The following is a 17,956-nucleotide window of genomic DNA, read 5'->3' as shown; positions in this document are numbered from 1 at the left end:
GTGTGAAGCCTAATGGAATTTGATGTTTTTATCTATTTTGTTGTATGGCAACTTTCATGTTGGGAAGTGATTCTATCACTCTTTTATACAGTGGGATCCTGGGGAGGGAAAATTTATCAGGAGTCAAGCTTTCTCAGCATCTTCTATGACAGATGTGCCAAGAGGAAGAGACCACAGCTATTCTGCTGGTGTTTAGGGGTATCAAGATGTGAGCTATAGCCTTGACCAGGTATCTCTGTTGGTTAGATTCTCGTCTAGATATGCCAAGGTTGTGAGTCCAATCTCTAGTCAGGGCACATACAAGAAGCAACCAATGAATGCATCAATAAGTGTGGAACAACAAATCTATGTTTCTCTCTACCTCTCCCTCTCTCTTTTTTTCTCTCTCAAAATCAATAAAAAAAGATGTGAGCTCTAAATTCAACAATGGCTGGGCTGCTCAGCTAGACAGCTAGTCATTCCTTCAGCCACCTACATTTTACTGAGCACCTATTTTATGCCAGCTCAATAAATATGGAATGGCTATTTGGTACAGGAAACTGGAGGCCTAAATATAAGGAAGATATCTTAATCAGCTCAGGCTGCCATAACAGGCTGGGTGGATTAAACAACAGAAATTTATTTTCTTACAGTTCTGGAGGTTGGGAGTCCAGGATTAGGGTGGCAGTATGATCCAGTTTTGATGGGGGCCATCTTCCTGGTTTGTAGACAGCCTCAATCTCCCTGTATAATCATATGACTTGTCCTCAGTGTGTGCTTATGGAGATAGAGAGCAAGCTCTCTGATGACTGTTCATATAAGGATACTTTTTATAAGGGTCCACCTTCATGATCTCATCTCAACTTAATTACCTCTCAAATGCCCAATATCCAAATACCATGAAATTAGGGCTTAGAGCATCAATATATGAATTTTGCAGGGACAGAATTCAGTATATAGCATGCCCTGTCCTCAAGGAGCTCATCATCTTTTGCCAGAGATATATAACTAAACCAACAAGTACAACATGGTGTGGAGCATTCTGTAAGAGAGGCAAGGTCAAACTGCACAATTATACTGAAGGATAAGTTTTCACCTCTTAGATGATGGGCAGAAATCCCAGAAGGAGACAGACATCAAGCAAATAATACCATCATGCTATGCATAATTACAAACCATGAGAAATTCAATGATGGGGAGCCAGAGAACAAGCTGAGTTCAGTTTGGACATGTTCAGTTAGAGGAGCCTATGAGATGGTACCTACACATTATATTACAGAGGAATTTTGATTAGGAATCAAGTCCAACAAATAAGAAAGCTTGCTCCTGTACCTTTGAACCTCCTCCTCAGTGGCAACTTAAGCAATAGAAGCAAGAGTTTCAAAGGATACAAAATGCCCTTGGGCAATTGTGAATCAATTTTATTAATTTTATGATTAATGAATGAGGATTACTCCTAGACTAGTAGGGGTCTGGGGCCCACATATCTTCTGACAAATACAGATTGCTAGAATTCCAAGGGTTTTGGAGATTGCCTACTAAAACCTCTTTATTTTGTGGGTAAGAAATCCTCAGTCCAGAGAGCAGATCTGTTCAAGTTCATATAGTTGGTATCTCAGATTTCACACACTTAGCTTTTGGGTGTGTTTTTTTTTTTTTTTTTCATTTACTGTGTGACCTTGAGCAAGTTCCTCAAGTCCCCTCTGCTTCAATTTCCTCATTAGTAAACTAGGAGTGCTGATAGCATCTACTCCGTAGGTGTGCTGTATCACTTCTGCAGACCCTTTTAGTGGCACTAGAATCTGTGTCCTCTGGCTGAAACCATCCCTGAAAAGGTCAACTGATCTGATGAGTAGCCCTGCAGGCAGGTGACTGGGCACTGAGTATACTGCAGAGGTAGTTCTAGTATTAGGACTTCCTGCAGAGCAAGCTGAGCTGTGGGGGGAATGCCCAAGCAGCCATATCCATAAAATTTGTATTATAAGTCTAATTGATGACAACAGTAATAGCTATCCTATATTGAGTATCAACCATGTGCCAGGCACTATATTAGGAACTTTATTCATGGCATGTCTAAGCATAAAATCAGACTTGCAAAGCCAATAGAATTATCCCTATTTCACAGAAGTGAAGCAAATGAGAAAACAAATATTTCAACAGATATGACAGGAGTAAATATTCTTCATATATAAAAAGCTCTCATAAATCAGTAAGAAAATAATTCAACACAAAAGAGACAAAAGACACAAATTGACCATTAGAACATATACATCATACATATTCAATAAACATTAAAATCTCCAACATGACCAATAATCAAGAAATGCAAAAAAAAAAAAAAAAAAGAAATACTATTCTTTTGGTCCATAAAACTGGAAAAGACTTTAAGTATTAGGATACACATGATTGGCAAAAGAGCAGGGATATGTGTACTCACACGCTGATGTAAAGTACCAACTGGTAACATTTCTGAAAGTCAATTTGGCAAATTTTATAAGAAGTCTATAAGAACCTATATTATTTGACTTGATGTTTCTACTTAAACAATTTATTCTACAGGGATAATGAGAAAAATGCACCCATTTTTGAACAAGAGCATTCTACAATATTAAAAGTTTAATTGATCAACTAAAGTCTGACATATTTACATGGTAGAATAGAACTTAACACTAAAATTATGTTTTCAACCCTAATTGCTTTGTCTCAGTGGTTAGAATGTTGACCCTCGGACTGAAGGGTCTCAGGTTTGATTCCAGTCAAGGGCACATACCTGGGTTGCAGGCTTGATCTCCGGCCTTAATCAGGGCACCTGAGGAAGGGTGAGCAGTTGATGTGTCTCTCTCACATTGATGTTTCTCTCTCTCTCTCTTCCTTCCACTCTGTCTAAAAGCAATGGAAAAAATATCCTCGGGTGAGGATTAAATAAATAAATAAATAAATAAATAAATAAATATATAAATAAATAATCTCAAAAATATATTGTCCATTCTATAATGAAAAACAAGATACAATACTTTACATCCAACATGCCCCTGGTCTTATGTTTGTATAGGCATGTACTTTATACATTTATGCATACATCTGCACAGGCATAGAAAAATACTGAAACAACATAAAAAAACACTCTTACAAAGGGGCCTAAGGGAGTTAGAATAACTAGTGATTTTTAAATTTTCTTATTTTTCTGTATTTTCTAAATTTTGATCAGTGACTTCATAATCAGAAAATACATACATGTTACCAAAAGACAGCTGTAAGTTATTCTGAGTTCATATCTCCTAACCTGGGTGATTTCCACTTCAAGGTAATATGGCCAGTTCTATAAATCACAGTGCAATTTGGAGAGTTTATAACCAATTGAATTCTAATTAACTCAACTGTGTCAGCTGGAGTGGGACCTTGGGCCTGTCTAGTTTAACAATTTTTAACAGACCCTTGGATGAAGACATTGATGGCTTGTAAATAAAATTTACAGATATCATGAAACTGGGAGGAAAATAAATGATATTGAAGAGTATAAGAACTCATGGTTATTTGAAAGGAAAAGGTGCTGAATGGAAACCATGAAGATGAAGTTTCATAAAGTTAGTGCAAAGTTCTGCACTTAAGTATAAAAAGTCAATGTTTTTAGGGGAAGAACTATATTAATGGCATACATAAAGATGACATAAGCCAAATGGAAAGGACTCCCCTTCACTTCCTGCCCAAGTACTCCTGGCACATTCCCACCTCCACATACCTGCTTCTGGCATATGCCTTCCTAGAAGGCTTTCTTGTTCTGATCTCATCTCTGCCAGGCTGATCCTCTTTCCCCGAAGGTCTATCCCACCTTTCAGAGATTCAGCCCATGGTCCCCTTAAGGCAGTTGACCAAGGATACCAGGCAACATATGTTCTCTCAGGGTGGCTGGAAATCCCTCAGATTTGTATCCTGCACCCCAACATAGGCTCTGCTCAATAGACATCTGACAGGGAGGGCACAGCTATGGCAGTGTAGCCACATAGATCTGGGAAGATCATTAAGTAGAATAACAGCCCAGAAGGATATATATACTGTTCTGTTCCTTATTATCCTGCTTGCTTGTACCTTTCAGGTCCTTGGCAACTTATGGTGCAGAAGAAATCCTATTAAAACTGGCTACAAGAAGGTGTTCAAATTATGTCACTGTACTGGAATTTGGGTTGTTGAAGGTGATTCCAAATGAAAGAACCACTGGACAGAACTTTGGTGGTTTCTACTAGAGTGGAATTTGCCTTGTAATACCATGAACAGGAACAAACTATGCCTAGTGTTGAGGATGTATATGGAATGAAGTGATAAATACCTGGAGAAATGTTGTAACTAGATTCTGTAAAAGCCAAGTGTGTGTATTATATTGCTAAGGATGACCAATGAATGGGAATATGGCTTTAGAGCATTGGACCCAGAGCAGCATGGTTATGTGTATAGCCAAAAGAAAGTGACAATTAGATGAAGTACCTCATGATGTTAAACACTGGCTATATATTTGTATTTTGTGTATAAACATGATGGTTTCTCTTTTGTTACTCTGAGGAGTCTTTGATAATTCACATGTAAAATTAAAGGCATCTTATTCAGTTATTTATTATTCTCTGTAAAGTGAGTTAGGAATTTGTCCCCATGAATAATGTTAACCATAATAGTTCATTTACTCCTATTCATTGGCAGTAATAAAAATGTACAAGGGGAGGCAGAAACATTATTATTTCTTGCTTGAAGTACAATTTCATGTGGTGAGAAAAACATGTTAATATGCTGCAAAGTGCTACAGGAATTTAGCTCTCAAAGGAATGGCAGTATTAAATGTATTCTGACAAGAAGGAGCCTCAGAAGGGAAACATTTATCTTCATAAAGTCATTAAATTTACTGAGCAGCTTCGCATTCTTCCTGCAATCTGCTGACTCCATTAAAGGCGAAGCTGTGGAACTGACTCTGTCACATGAGAGGCCCAGACACACAAATGGGTACTCTGTTACCTCTTTCCAAAATAAATAAGTGGGGTACTGACAAGTCACTTCCTTTCCCCGTGATCAGATGATTCTTCATGTGAATAAAAAAGAACAGATTTTTGCAAACCCTCCAGTTTCACAACTTCAAGAGACTCTTGGTTTTGAGGGTGTTTTTCCATCCTGCTGAGATGGGCCCCAGGCAACTCACACAGGTCCAGGTTAGCACAATGACATGAGCAGTTCTGCTTAGCACTTTTCATATGTGCATTTCTTAATCCATGTATCTTTACCCATACATAATGTCATGATGTTCTTGAACATTGTAGAGTAAGAGTGGGCTCTGTTTCCTTGGAATTATGTGTTTCTCTTGTATTTCAATAGGGTAGGGGTGTCTTTAATGAGTAAAAATCACCAAGAAAAGCAGACTTCAGAAACAAACCATGCTGCCAGCTTGGACACATCGTAGGGGGAAAAAAACAAAAAAACAAACCTGAACAGTTTTCAATAAACTGAGAGAACATTTCCCACTCACCTTTACTTCCCAACACTTTGCAAATAGCTACTGTTCTGGAAATGACAAGCATACTATCTGCATTTACCTCATGAGATAATGCAATTTCAGGAGCTGTTCAGGAGAGAATGGAGTTACAGGGCACAAGCTAAAAATATTAAATTAAGAAGAGTTTTTGTGGATAATGATTTAAAAATCCCAGTGCAAGTTTAGCTAGAGAAGAAAATGGCTTTAACTGAACCAAGAGAACTAAGCCATAGCTGTAGCTGTCTAAAGACAAATCTGGAGGAATTAAGCCATTCATTTGGTGACATGAAATCCAGATACAGGCATATATCATTTTATTGTGCTTTGCTTTATTGTGCTTCACAGATGTTGCATTTTTACAAATTGAAGGCAAGATCCTCCACCAGCAAAAAGATTATGACTTGCTTTATTGCAACGGTTTAGAACTGAACCTGCAATATCTTCAAGGTATGCCTATTGAAGGGAGCTAACTATAAGCTCCAAGAGGTGAGAGACAATATTGGTCACTATTATAGTCCCAGCACCTAGCTCATACTCAGTGTTCAAGAAATATTTGTTAAGAAATGATGGATGGATGGATGGATGGATGGATGGATGGATGGATGGATGGATGGATGGGTGGATGGATGAATTGCTCAATTTTTCTCTGGGATTTTGCAGGCCTAAATGGATACATTACTAATCCTGTCCTCCAAGTGATATTGGCCTGTTCAAAGGAGATTGCATTTTGTTAGCAGGATGGATTCTGAAATGTTTGACCAGGCTGATAGAATTTCCAATGACCAATTCCCAGAAATCTGATTCTTCGTTCTGAGAAAAGACTAATATTTGTTGAGTATCCATCATGTGCTAATTATTTGACCTGTGTTTTTATTGAATCCTTAGAGCAGCCCATTTAACAAATGAGGAATCACAAAAGGGTTAAGTAACTTGCCTAAGAGCACACAGCAAGTAACTGGTAGGAGACATTCATTCATGTGACAAGTATCCAATATGAGGCTCCAACATGCCAGGCCCTGTTCTTGGGGCTGGGTTTACCATAACAAAGAAGATAGCATGTTTTGTTTTGTTTTGTTTTTTTGCCTTTATAGGATCAATGGTCTAGAGGTAGAGACTGTCATTAAACAATTAATAATCCAATAATTACATGGCTACACTAGTGAGAAGTGTTACAAAGAAGTACTCAGTGCTATGAAAACAAACAGCTGCTGGAACTAATCTTATCTTGCATTAGGGTCACAGAGGCTTCCTTGACAAAGTGACATTTGAGTAACATTTTTAAGGATGATTGAGAATTGACTAGATTAAAAGGACAGAATAGGAGGGTGTTCCATGCAAAAGAATCATGTGCATGCCCTGGCCGGATGGCTCAATTGGTTGGAGTGTCATCCCATACACCAAAGACTGAGGGTTCAGTTCTCAGTTAGGGCATAAACCAAGGTTGTGGGTTTGGTCCCCAGTCAGGGCATGTACATATGGGAGGCAACTGATCAATTTTTCTCTTTCACATCTCTCTCCTCTCCCCCTTTCACTCTCTTTCTCTCTGTCCCTCCCTCTTCCTCTTCATTTCTCTCTCCTTTTCTCTCTAAAATCAATAAAAACATATCCTGGGATGACAATTTTTAAAAAAAGAATCATGTGCAAAGGCAGGCCCAGAAGCAGAAAAAATATATATATCTCCTGAGGAATCAAAAGGCAGCCTATGTAACTGGATGGCAGAGAATGAGGTGGAGAGTGGCTCAAGATGAGGCTCCAGTAGGCCATAGGAACTATGTAGCTGGTGTTAAGGATTTCAGATTTAGCCTAAGAATAATAGAAAGACTTTGAAAGGTTTTGAGAAAAGAGAGAGAGGCCTGATAACACCTGCATTATTAAGAATTCACTTTTACCGTTATATGGAGAACAGATTGAAAGTGGTAAGACAAGAAGCTGGCAGATGTGTTGGGAACCAAGACAGTTGTCCAGATGAGAGTAAATGATGGTGGCTTAGGATTGGCATGGAGTATAAAAGGAGGTAGACATAGAAGAAAGATATGTAGGAGATGGAATTTATAGGGCTGGTGAGTAGAATGGGTGCAGGAAATCAGGGAGAAGGTGTCAAAGATGAGTCAGATTCTGGATTGAGTAAGTGAATGGAGGGAAATATTTGCCACTGAAACAGGGCTTGGATAGGCTGTGGAACAGCCTGTCTACCCTGCAACTATTTACATTATGTTCCAGCAGAAAATCTCTTTCAACTCAAACACTGAGAGTGCTCCATCTGTGGCCTAGCTATCTGAATCAATTTTAGAGATGAAATGTCATTCTCATTTATGAAGGCATCTGAATTGGTCAATAGAAGCTCAAATGGCATAACATTAGAAGACTAGTGCCCATCTAGGTTACACACTGACTTTTCTTTAAAAAAGGATGCTAATTGTGTTGTAGAAGCATCCCCATCACCGCCAATAAGCAGCCCAAACCTGTTCAACCATTTCATAGTTTCACCACGAGGTTTCCCAGCCTTTGCCCCTGATGCCCAGTTAATACAGGATGCAGAACAAGAAACTAGTGATGGATCCAAGTGTTTGTCTAAGCCCCACAGTCTGCTCAATGATTTTTTTAAAGACATTTGAAACATTCAAGTAAATATAAACATTTTAGAACATCTGCCCTTCATAACTGATCTGGCTAGCTGCCAGTCCATCTGGAAACCCACAGAGGAGAATTCAGAAGAGGTTTCAAAAAATGGGCTGTGCAAAGCTCCATGCTTAACAGCCCAATGACTCTGTGAGAGAACTTATAAAGAGAAAATTATTTGCCTGAATGGAATGATAGCAGGATGGCCCTTTCAAAGAGGCACTTGTTCCCATACAGTAAGATCACTTGCTTTTAGTGCTATTTTATTCACCATTTATTGATGAGTCTAGAACAGAATCTGACCTGACCCCAAGCATAGATTGTACAGCACATCAAATTTCTACATACATATCATGTCTAAACAAAGGAGAATCATTTATTCAATAAATATTTTATATGAAAATATAAAATTAAATATTCAAAAGAATCACTCATATTTAAGCAACATGGTCATCATTCTGTAGACCCTTCATGTATGATGACATTGTCCTATTGCTTTTGAAGCTCTATTCCATGCTAGGCTCTGTATCCCAACTCTCACTGTCTGCCTTGGGGCCTCAGTTTGGCAGCCTTTTAAACTACCATTTTTGGCTTTCTGGGTATTGTGTCCCACTTGGCTCTCAATTCTGAATGCTTTCATAAGCTCAGTGTTCCTACATGAATTCAAAAGTAAGGTTTCCCCATAATCCTCAGCTTTTTAGAACTCTTCTGGTTGGACATATACATATGCATATATATGAAACTGTCCCCCACCCACTCCTCCCAATCACCTTTCACAAGTTAAACATGTGGGAGGCTACTCACATCACTCAGGTTAATGCTCCCCAGGGAGGTAGAACTTGTAGCGCCATGCTCTCACCAATTCAGCTAGCTAAACACACATGTGCCTACAGTACTGGACCCACAGTAACTGCATATCTTGTCTCGGACCCACAGTAACTGCATATCTTGTCTCGGTTCTAAGATATTTGAAATTTTAAGAAAGTTTCTAATAACCCAGAAAAGGTGAAAATCTATTCGTTTCCCACTAAGTGGCATAAATATCAGAGGTTATGGAGGGAGCCTTGGCATTTGCTCCTCCTTGGTAATCACATCTTCTCTGGAGTCAGAGAGGGAAGGAGGAGAGGCTATCCCAGTAGGGAGTTGTTGTATGGCAACTTTCTTCCCAGCTTCTCAGATTCTCTTCTACTCTGCATGCTCACTCACTTTCCACCAGGTTGTAGGTATGGTGTAGCCCTTTCCCAATCCGTCTAGTAGAACTCTGAATTTGTAGGCTGAGAAGCTCATTCTTGCCTTTGTGTTGAGATTATTAATCTGCTGTTGGGCTCATGTTTGAGTCTAGAATATTAGCTGTTCATGGTGTTAGCTCTGTGTTATAGATTCAGGGAGTCTTCATCTTTAATGAAGTCCCTTAGAGTAAAAAGAACACTATGTTCCTATAAATTATTTCAGCAAAGTGGTAGCCATTTGGCTACTTGGTGAGAAGCCACATTCTATTTTCAACATTAACTGATTTTTTCACTTCCATAAGAAACTTTCTAGAATAAGCAAAGCCTAGACCAGGTTGGGACTAGGGTGTTGTAAGTGAGGCATCTAGTGCCTCCTTGAGAAGTATGCCCAAGGTACTTCACTTACCATATCCTAGCCCCTCCCCACCTAAGGCATAAGGCTAACATTAATCCCTAATAAAAAAGTCCAAAAATTTAAAGTTAGAGAAAGTATTGATAGAAGAGGTATTTTTACTTTTTTAAAATCTTGGTCCATGAAATAGCTTAGATCAGGCTTATAAAACATTCATTAAAGAATTCAAAAGGCCCTGTAAGAGGTTCTGGGGACCCAAAGATTGATAAGATGGAGAGGGGGGTGGGCATGTACAGGGTCCCTAACAATATGTTTACAAGGTCATAGGTTTTGTTAAATTTGCAAAAGTAAGATGTTTTAATCACAGTCAGTTAAGTCTACTGATCCTTTTGACTCTGACTTGCCCCTCAACCACATTTCCCATTTCCGCTTATCTCAGGTGATATTGGAATGGCTATAGGCATCTTGAAGATTGGGCTAGGGGAAGTTGACTTGGGATATATTGATTTTGAGCTAAGAAGGATATATTTATGGGGTTTACTTCCATGATTAGTTAAATTATTCCTAAGCATCCAGGACACTTTTATCACCCATTAGGCTGACTCACCCAGGGTCATGATACAAAGGTCCTGAAGTCATATTGCTTATGCACATGTCCTGTAGCAGCTGGTACAAATGTGTGTGGATAGTAGAAGACAAACATGGTTTGAGTATATTGAATCAGAAGCTAGTTTATGAAAAATTCTTTCGAATCTTACATACAGATTTAAAAAGAGATAAGTTTTTCTAAGTTTGACGATATTAACAATTTAGATGAATTACCAACAAAGAATTGTAAAGCTGGGAGAAAAAGAAGTTTTTCTGAACTATCAACAATATAAAACAGATTTCAACCAATAATGATAGAAGAAAGGAAAATTACTTTCCAACTCTCTCTATAGGAAATATTATAAAATTATATCATTTGCAAAAGTGATTAAAGAACATATAAGGCAGCTACTTAGTTAAAATAGTGTGTTATTTTTGAGAACTTTATAATGTCTGTGGTATTTGTCAGCCTTCCAAATTTGTGATTTCTGTGATGTATTTCCCTTTCTAAATAAATGACTTTTATAACTAATTTTCAATTTGTAATTTTGGTTTCTTTTCTTAAATAGTATCATACAAACTTGGTAAGCTTCAGCCCCCCAAATCTGGACCTTCTTCTCATAGGAGACAAAAGAGAATAGAGATTTATAGAAATATTCATGATTTATATAGGTACTTTAACTCATTTTTTATTATTAAAAATGATTTTATGCGCTAAATTCCTTTCTCAGTTACCCACACCTGGGGAAAGGTTTGCTTGAGGAGCCAACCAAGTAAAGTTGAGCATTATAGTACCTCAGCCCTGAAGACCCAGCACCAAGAGGAAATAGTCATCTCTATAGGGAGCAACAAATGTCCTATCACTCAGAGCATCGCTTTTCAATTACACACAGAAAGAATTTCACCACCACCTCCCCCACACACACACTTCCTCTTGCAAATGGATTCAAAGCAAAAATATTTATTGGGCATGCAAGGCTCCAGGTTACCTTGGGATTAAACCAGGCAAGAGGATCCAGGATACAGAGTGCAGTTGTGTGGTAGGAGTGCCAGAGAGATGAGGTTAAGCACAGACAGCTCTGCTAAATCTTGAAAAATCAGGTAGGCAAAGGAATGTGTTCATGATTTGTATAGATACCTTAAAAAACATTTTTTTAGGTGAGGAAGTTCTACCCACAGCAAGGATTAAGGTTTCGGGCCAGCAGACAGAGGCAAGAGGGCCCACAAAAACTAACTTCAGTGTTCATTCCTTATTTGTCCACAGGAAACCAGTGGGTATGCAAGGATAGCAGAAGTGAGGCCAAGTGGGCCTCTGAGTGGGGGCAGGGAGCACAGCAGGCCTAGAAGAGGAGTATGGTAACCTACAGCCACAGGAAGGTGGTTGGAACTTGGAATATCCCTAGCTACCGTGCTCCAGCTCATCTGAAACTGGTCCTAGAGAGGAAACCTGCCTCTGCCTTTCATCCCAGCTGATAGAATAGGCTTTGGAGGCAGACAGGCCTGAGTCTTAGCAACACCCTTCTAGCTGTGACCTAGGACAGATTATTTCACCTTTCTCTGTTTCAGGTTTCTCATCTATACATTGGGGCTGATAATAATACCCACCTCATTGGGTTCTTACAAGGATTTATGAAAATAATACTAGCTGTAAGTAACATTTACTCAGTGTGTACTATGTGGCAGACACAGCACAAAGTGCTTCGCTTAGTTGCTCATTGCAATTAATCATCAAAACAACCCTCTTAGGAAGTTTTTCTTATTATTTCCATTTTACAGATTTATTTTAATATATTGGCTTATATATTTGACTTTGGAACCATGTGATCAACACTAAGAACACTGTAAAACAGCAATTCTCAAAAATTGAAAGTAAAATGAAATAAATAAATCTAATTGTATGTGTAATTGGTGACAGGAAAAAACTATTCCACATGACTTTTAAACAGTAATTTCATAGTATATCCCTAGTGAGATTTGCTTTAACTACAAGAGGAACTACAAGAATTGCAAATTATTTATTGTAATCATTGTGATGGTAGCACTAGTATTGTTATCTGAGGCATTTCTGTTTATATTATGAGATCAATTGAATAATTGTGTAATATTTTAATTCTATTATCCCTAGTGGGTTTGAAAACTGGGATTCTTAGTGTGGAAATAAGAAGATATGGAAAATAGAAAACGTTACATAAACACCCTGTAGTCCTGGATTTGAATTGGAAGTGTCAGTATGAACTCATTTCCTAACTCTTCTGCTGAAAAGTTGTAGAAATAATGACAAACCCAGTAACAATGAGCACCCTTAAAATGCAGATTGTGGTGTTGAAATATATTTTACCACTAAAAGAAACGGTAGTTTCTTAGAGAAACAGCTGATTCTACGTCTGGGGCAGGAAATGTCGAAGATGAGCCAGGAGCACATTGTCCTACCAGAGAGCAAGGAAACTCTCAAAGACTACTGGGGTCATGGCCAAAGGACTCAGGAGTCAATTTGAAGAGGCTCCCACTGGCCAAAAATGGGACAATGTGAGTTTGAAGAGGCTCCCACTGGTCAAAGATGGGACAATGTGAGTATCAAAAAATGACTGCAATGGATTGAGCACATCCAATGTTTAAATCTGTTATTTCATTATAAAAATATAACTAGTTACTTTAGTACAATGATAAAGAGCCAACTTTTTATTTTGTAAATTCATAATTAAAGGGATAGAATCAGGTCTTAACCCTGCATTTCTATATGGACTATACCACTGGGAAAACAAATAGTAGATAAAGGAAATTTCTCTTTATAGAAGTACTGTGACTAATAAGTGAAGAAGTAATTAGAGTTAGAATATCATTATTTTGCAATCATGATTGAGCATTGAGCAATAATGATTGATTTCATCACCAAAAAAGGGAGGCACCAAGACAGGGTGTCCTGAAGGAGGTAGGCAACATCATCTATGACATATTATTCTAGCTCCCCCCAAATTAAATCTAAATCAGATCAAGCCACTAGATATAACTACCAATTCATAAGAAATAAAAAGGACAAAGGAACATCTAACCTAAACCATTGGGATTCAATCAGCAAAATCCAGACTGTGAAAAATTCTACAGGAAAACATCTTGGTTTAAGCAGCAAATAAATTGTGAGGGGGGAAAAAGATAGAGAGGATTCCTATAGTTTTTTTGTTTTTTTTTTATCCTGAAAGAAATATTAACTGATTGTAATATGAGCTTTATTTGGATCCTGAATCAAGCAATATTGTATGTGTGCATGTGTGTGTGTGTGTGTGTGTGATTGGAAATTAGAACACTGAGCAGATATTTGATTATATTAAGAGAATATGGCTCTACATATATGTAATAATCATATTGTGATTATGTTATAAAAAGATTTCATGTCTGCCCTGGCCAGGTAGCTCAGTTGGTTAGAGCATCGAACCATACAACAAAAGGTTACATATTTGATCCCTTGTTAGGCGAGTTCAGGAGGTAATTGATCAATGTTTCTCTCTCTGTCTCTCTCTTCCTCTCTCTAAAATCAATTTAAAAAATAATAATAATATGGGAGCGATGAAGTAGATGTGGCCAGAGATGCAAAAATAGTGGTCCTGAGTTGATAATTATTGAAGCTGGGTAATAGGTATGTGGTGGTTTATCAAACTATTTTGTCTACTTTGTATATTTTTATTTTTCCAGACTTTTTAAAATAAAGGTAGAGCTACCAGAAGTTAATTGGAGAGAGGGAGGAGGCAAAGAGCAGGTCCTTTCAGGATGGAACACTCCTGTAAGCAAGGAAGCTGCCATTGCTAGAAAAATCTGTCTCCAGGGACCTCCTGCTGTTTTCAGGGCCATGAAAAGACTGCCCTGATAGACCTTCAATGTCCTACCACTCCAACTGCCATCCTCAATGACTTAAAGCTTCTTGGGAGAAGCCCTTACTCCTAAAACAATGAAGATAAAGTTTTCTAAAAGTGCCTCTCCACTCAAAAGAGAAATCTGAAACACAGTTTAATGCTTCAATGAGTTTTTAATTATTTGACTGTCAGTTGATTTAACTATTTTAATGAATGGTTTTATTATACTTCTAGCCTGAGGCTCTAAGCACAAAGCACAATTGTAAAAATCAGATGTCCTTGCAGCCATATTTCTTTAGCATTTTAATAGTTTTCAGAGAATGTCCCAATCATGGTTATTTGTTACAGCTCACACTGAGAGATGACAGCAGTGCTAGTTTTGTAGAAAAAAAGCTTTGAATGATATATCAGAAGTCTTGGGTTTAAATTCTTCAACTTACTATCAAGGTGAGCTTGGGCAAGCATCTTGATCAATGTGAGCCTATGTTTCATCATCTGTAATATGGATATCATGAGCCTCACTGAAACAGTTGTTTTAAGAATCAAACTGAATAGTATGTGAACATACTTTCTAAACTGTAAAATGCAAAGTACATATAAAAGATGTGTACTCTATTCAACAAGTTAAAAATATACAAAATGTGAAAATTCTAATTATTAGTATTTAATTTATAAAGACATACTGAGCTTTCACCATATACTTAGGCAGAACTCTTTACTCCTTATTTCTTGGAGCCTGCTTGTGTCTGCTATATATCTGTGAGTAACACAAGGAAGCCGCCACATATCCACAGTGCCTGCCACAGAGGACCCTTAGCACATACTGTAACAGGATAGCAAGAAGCTAGGAGAATCCCTGGACAGAATGAATAGGGAAACTGAGACAAGAAAATTAAACAAGGCCAAACAGTTTAGATAGCCTGCAGCCAGCTTGTAAATAGCAAGACGTTATCTTCCCCAACCAAGGAGGCTTGAAAAGAAATGGTTAATGTCTCTCCTCCTTAAAGAATGCAAAAAAGGAGGTGGGAAGGGGAAGAGAAGGGGGAGTTTTTATCTCACTCCTTAAATGGAGAAGCCAGCATTCTCGGGGCTCCTCAAGATAAAATCACCAAATGCTTCTCATAAATTCTGGGGAAGCCATAAAAAAGTAAAAGGGAGACCTTGAGATATAGTCTGTACCAAGATATCTGGCAGAGGAATTTTAAAACCTGTAGACAAAGTATAAAAGGCTAAACCTCTACTGGGCAATGCTCCTCAGATTAGCTGAGAGCCCATCTGTGCTTTATGCCAGATGTATTTTGATAGATTTGCTTGCCTTGCTTCTTTGATAAATTTACTTGCTTTATTTCTTTAATAAATTCACTTTATTACAACACAACCATCCAGTGTCATTTGTTTGAAGTCTTTCCCATGAGACTAACAAGAACCTAGGAGAGGACAGCCCTCTTCCTCTGACTCAGGGGACCGTCTGATAACACTTTTTCTGATGTTTCAGGTCCCTAAAACAATACTACACTAGAATTAACTGGCATGTTTTCCACAGCCCTTTCCCCCATCCAAACTGTATTAAGCCTCTAATTTCAGGGGTCTCTGAATGTTGCTGCATCCCATCGTCCAGACAGATCACACAAGTTCAGAACATGCCTCCTTCAGCTAGTGTCTTCCTTGAGAGTATGTGCATCCACTATGTCATCTAACAGTGTTTTAAATCCACTTAGTTTTATAGACTTGAAATTCCTGCTCCTTTTAGTAGAATTTGACCTTAGTATGGATCATAGATACATGATTTCTCCCTTAATTTTTAGAGATTGGTTTTTACAGAAGGAGTGTTATTATTTTCTAGTTTTCTCTTACCCTTGTCAGTTTCATCCAGGACTGGGAAGAAGTCTAGGCAAAAGGACCTATATATGTGTCACAGCCAAAGTCATTGGCAGATGGGATTAAAGGTAAAGTCGGACTGTTCCCAGCTGGGGCAACCCACTGGCACAAGAAATAGCCAAAGTGTGGCACAAGTTATAACACTGGTAAAAGTGAACAACATTTAAAGAAGCCAGAAGCAGGAAGTCCAGGAGAAGCCAAGGTTTCTGTTTACCCATAGAGGAGCAGGCAAAGACATTCAAATATCTTGTCTAGCATTGGAAAACTGCTTGAACTAAGGATGTGTTCTGACTGTTGCCTCTGTTATTCAGCATTAGTCACTTAGCATTCAGTTTTGATTGCCTCTGCTATGCTGGATCCTCAACCCCACCCCCAAGTCACTTCTATGCTGGTGTTAGACCACATCTGGCTTGGCTTAGAGCTTCAAGACACCTCAAAAATAAAATGACCCAGAAAGGCATAAAACAAAAGGGCAAAGATACACCTAAAAATTCAAGGTAAAAAAGATTGGTACTATTTCTAACAAGATAGAGTTCAAGGGAACAAAATTAAGCAGAATAAAGTAAGATTTTAAATAAATAAAAGATAAACCCACCCGAAACAAATATAGTCATGAATCTAAACATACTAAACAATCCAGCATAGAAATTTATGAAGCAAAAATTCTAGAACAGGTGAAGATGAAGCCAGAGAAGTAGATTGCACCCATATAGTAGAGGGCCTTTAATACTTCTGAAGGAATCTGTATCTTCTAGGGGACAAGAAATCAATCTCTCTGCTCTTTGATTGTACCTTATATTTTTCTACTTGGGTCAAGCTGTCTGTAACCCACATAAGGAAGCTGCCTCTTACCCCATGCCAGCTACAGTGGACACAGAGAACACACCGTTCATGCTTACTACCCCAAAATGAATGGGGATGATTTCCACAGCCTTTCCTGTTATTCAAATTAGCCTCATTCTGGAAGACACAGATACGAGTCCATCTCCTAGATCAAGCCTCTTCCCACCCCAAGTCCACCATGGATTCTTCCTCCCACTTCTAAGCCCCTAAGTGATTATCAGTAGTACTCGTGAAAAATCAATCACACCTAACCTTGTGACCTCTAACCCTGAAAATTATCCATTTGAACTATTGTTCAAGCCTTGCCTTGCCATTTCACTTTTCATACACTTATGTTTATCTCCCTAACTTGGCTATATGGTTCAGAGGTCTGACATGGCCTGATATTTCTTTGCACAGAGTAGTGTCACTGTCCTGCTATAACAACTGCATACCTTCTCAGTGTGCTTTTTGAGGAAGAGGACTCTGGGGCAGTGGGTGGATGGGACTGAGGGTCAAGAGACTCCCTCTGATTGGAAGCTGCTATGATCATCCAAGGTGGAGGTAAAGAGATGGTATGTGCCTTTGCAACAGAAGAGACATAGGAAAAAAATCAGTGGGAGTGAATTCTCAGGAAGAATCAACAGAGCTGAATGGGCTCAGTGAACTAAGTCAAGAATATCTCCAGCTGAGCTGGGCATGATCTCCAAGGTACCAAACATGGTGCTGACATCAATGACATACATCAGCTAAACCCTTCATATCAAGAGGACACTATAACCAAAGACCATTTCCTCAATTAGTTGAAGGTTAAATTGTCCAGTGGTTCTGATGGCACTAGGGATAGCACAGGCACAAAGGAAGAGGAGCTCACCAGAGGCTACTTTCTTGCAATCCTTCCGCCTGTGGTCCTGACACTCCCAGTGCCCCACCCAGCAGATTATCCAAGCCCTTTGCAGACCAAAGGTAAAAACACCTAAGTGAAACTCAGAACACCACTCTGCCTCCCAATACAAAAGATGAAATACAGGCCAACCCTGGCTTGAGCCCATCATCTTTAGATGTCGGACCAAAAAGGGCTTCCCATAAAACAGGATTTGTCCCTCTTCCCATGTGTTCTTAGCTATAGGCACAT

The sequence above is a fragment of the Miniopterus schreibersii genome, assembly GCF_964146895.1.
Source record: "Miniopterus schreibersii genome assembly, chromosome: X".
In the NCBI taxonomy this organism is placed as follows: domain Eukaryota; kingdom Metazoa; phylum Chordata; class Mammalia; order Chiroptera; family Miniopteridae; genus Miniopterus; species Miniopterus schreibersii.
Note: the sequence above shows the minus strand (reverse complement) of the source record.